General features: G+C 41.3%; 1 protein-coding gene across 1 annotated transcript in view; it reads left to right on the forward strand.

The window, feature by feature from the left end:
- The first annotated feature begins 444 nt into the window (after positions 1-444).
- Positions 445-4026, forward strand: part of LOC119581939 (ADAMTS-like protein 4) — a 75207-nt gene continuing 71625 nt past the window's right edge. The window contains exon 1 of the mRNA XM_037930114.1: positions 445-537. The gene's annotated coding sequence lies outside the window, so the exon portion shown is untranslated. The remainder of the gene's footprint in view (positions 538-4026) is intronic.

The following is a 4026-nucleotide window of genomic DNA, read 5'->3' on the forward strand; positions in this document are numbered from 1 at the left end:
ATGTGTGTTGTGTGTGTGTGTGTTGTGTGTATACATACATGTATATATATGTGTTGTGTGTGTGTGTATTATTGTATATATTTATATAATATTATATATTATATTATATTATATATATATATTATATATATATATATATAAGTATATATATGTATATTTATATACCATATAACCTTCTCTTTCTTTTCTCTTTCTCTCATCGTCTCTCTCTCTCTCTCCTCTCCTCTCTCTCTCTCTCTCTCTCTCTCATTATTCTATATATATATATATATATATATATATATATATATATTATATTATATATATATATATAATGCTATACATATTGTCCGTGAATACAATTGGGAAACGCATATAAGCAGATATATATTTACCTTGTTTGTGTGTTTTTTCTTTCTTTTTTTTGTCATTGCAGGTGCTAAGCTTTTCTTGCATTTCAGGGGAGACTACGGGCGGGGCCTGTGGGTGGCGGCCCTGGCACTGGCGCTGTTCGCCCTCTTCACGGCCGTAGATGCTCAGCGCACTTACCCCGAGGAGGTGAGTCTTGCTATAGAGTTGTTGCTTGATGACTCGGCGCAGAAGCCTGCGATCGTACTGTTGCTGCTCTTACTGTGCCTTGTTCTGATGCGAATGGCGCGTCGGTAGCCATAAAAATGCCATAGAAAAGGGTAATAAAGCGCCAGCGTCAGCAGGTGGCACTTCATAAACTCTACCTTTATTCCGGATGGTTAGTTGTACCCTAAGCCAAATTAGGTCAGACTGACAGAGCAAGGTATTCTAGAGTCACTCTTTCAGCGCAAAGTTGATCAGTTATTTGTTCTAGTAGACAATACAAAGACTGAGTATGGACTGCATGGCACCATCTGACACTATAAGAGCATTCTTGGGCATCATTTAATTATAAACCTAATGACATCTATAATGCTATATCTCGGAGGCATCAGGCCATAGTAACTAGACGGCGCAGAGGAAGCCATTGTGTACAGAGTAGAGTTTAGGAGACGAGGCCGATTCTGTAGCACTGCGAACTGCACAAATCACTGAAGTCCCATCCTGGGGTGGCTTCACTGTTGATTATACTGAATTCATTTTTTTATATGAGCTAAAAGTTTTTTTTACCACCAAAATCTCTCTCTCTCTCTCTCTCTCTCTCTCTCTCTCTCTCTCTCTCTCTCTCTCTCTCTCTCTCTCTCTCTCTCTCTCTCTCTCTCTCTCTCTCTCGCATTATTAACAATGACGATAATGAAATTATATATATATGTATGTATATATATATATATATATATATATATATATATATATATATATATACACACCACACACACACACACACACACACACACACACACACACACCACACAACACAACACAACACACACACACACACACACACACACACACACACACACACACACACACACACACACACACACACACACACACACACACACACACACACACACACACACACACACACACACACACACACACACACACACACACACACGCCGCGCACAGCGAGCGTCCACATTCCGGCATCGTGCAATTGCACTCTGTTTCAGACACCTGCGCAGCGTGTCCTGATATCTGACGCAGGATTAATGTAGATGAATTCTCGAAGTTTGTAGCCGCTTACTCTACCTGCCTTCACCTGCACGGCACATGTTGCAAACGGCAGCCCCGCCTCTCCAGTGCCCGCGGAATTCGGTCGGCGCCGCCCCTGCATGTGGCTGCTCGTGGCTTGGGTCATGCTCTGTGCATTTTTGTGAATTAATTTCTGTTTGAGGTTGGATGAAGATAGCCTATGTATTGAAATGGCAGTCAAAAAAATAAATCAGATAATCGATCTGAAAGTTAAACTCTCTCTCTCTTTCTCTCTCTCTCTCTCTCCCTCCCTCCCATACTACCTCCCTCCTTCCCTTCCTCCCTCCCTCTCTCCCTCCCCCCTCCTCCATCTCTCTCTCTCTCTCTCTCTCTCTCTCTCTCTCTCTCTCCACACACACCACACCCACCCACACACACACACCCACACACACACACACACACACACACACACACACACACACACACACACACACACACACACACATGCACTCAAGCTAACAGACTTTGCAGAAGGAGCGAGAGAGAGATCGGCAGAGGGACCCCGGCGCGAGATAAGCGAGAGGGCGCGCCGGCGGCATGGGTGGGCCTGGAGCGAGTTCTCAGTTCATTCATCTTTATTACGAGCAAGATCAGGGCTGGCAGGTGTGACACGGCGACCGCTGATTGGCCCGCGAGATAACGTCCTGGAGACATTACACATTCAGGTCTCAAGAAATTCACTTTTTCGTCTCATTAAAGTGCATTTCGGTTGAAGTTGCGTCTCGTTTGGTATAGAGGTTGGCATGCCTGGCGCCGGTCATTTGCTGCGCAAAACGGGCAGAGACACATACGAACAGACGGCCAGATATAGACACGCACGGGAGCATAACGAGAATGGTGGGTAAGGGATTGACATCACAGATGATATATAAGAATAAGAATGATAATGATAATAATAGTATTGACATTCTTTTTCGTGATTATAATGATACTTACTAATTATATCGATGATATAGTACTACTTAGTAATTATGATAATAATAATGATGGCGATGGTGAAGTGATGATTATATTATCGATGATAATGATACTGCTGCTAGAGATCATAATACAAATGATAATGATGGCGATCGTGGCTGTGCAGTGCAAGGGGCAGCAGAGAGAGAACTGTGAGGTTATGCAACTAAGATTTTTCGATACAGAAGTTGGAAAAATATGATAGATGATGATATTGATTATCGTAGTAGTAGCAGTATTTATTTTTTGATAAAGCTACACATGACAGCAATGGTAATATCATGACAATAAAGATACTTCCACAGCAGTAATGGCAGTAACATAAGAATGGTATTAGAGATAACACTGATGAGGATAGTGAAGGTAATGTTTGCAAGATTAATATTGTTATAATGATAGTATTAATAGCAATGAAAATGCTAATAATAATTCTAATGATAATGATAGTAATGGTAATGAAAAAAGCTGATAATAATAATAATAATAATAATAATAATAATAATAATAATAATAATAATGATAATAATCATTGTGACAGTAACGATCGTTACAATAAAAATAATGATGATTATAATGATAACAGTAATAATAGCAAGAACAAGATAGAATAAGAAAGGGCGATAATAATGATATTGATGATAAAGTTAATTATAATGATGATTATAATAAACAACGATAATAATGATCATGATTATGATGGTAATGATACTAATAAAATTTATATAATTGTAACGATGATGATAATAATAATAATAATAGTGATAATATGATAATAATAATAATAATAGTGATAATATGATAATAATAATATTAATAATGTTAATATTAATGATAACAGTAATGATGGCAATATCAATAATAGTAAAAAAAGAATAATGATATTATTATTACTACAACAACATCAATAACAACAAAAACAACAACAACAATAACTACTACTACTACTTCTACTTCTACAACAACTACTACAGCTACAATAACTGTAACAATGACCACTACTACTACTGCCACCACATCTACAGTTCCCAGTGGCAGGGCTGCTTCGTTGGCGGCCCTTCGGGGAGCGGGCTCGGCGCCCCTCCCGCGTGGGCACGGCGGCAAGCAGCAGCAGCGGCGGCTGTGTTGAGAGTTTTATGTTCTGTGGCCGGGCTGTGTGGCTTCAGCTGTGACCTATCATGGCGGACCTTCATGAGACGCGGGGGAGGGGGTGGGGTGGCGGGCAAGGAGCAGGGAGGGGAGGAGGGGGATGCGACCGAGCCAGTGACCTCTGGCAGAGAGGGAGGACAGGGCGGAGAAGGAGTATGAGGGAGGGAAGAAGGAAGCGGGAGGGAGCGAGGGAGGGGACGACGGACAATGAGCAGGCAAAGGCAGGTCGCAGGGGCCGGCGCCGCGCTCCGGAGATGGACAGAAGTCATCAACCTTTAA

Source organism: Penaeus monodon, chromosome 2, assembly GCF_015228065.2.
Source record: "Penaeus monodon isolate SGIC_2016 chromosome 2, NSTDA_Pmon_1, whole genome shotgun sequence".
NCBI lineage: Eukaryota > Metazoa > Arthropoda > Malacostraca > Decapoda > Penaeidae > Penaeus > Penaeus monodon.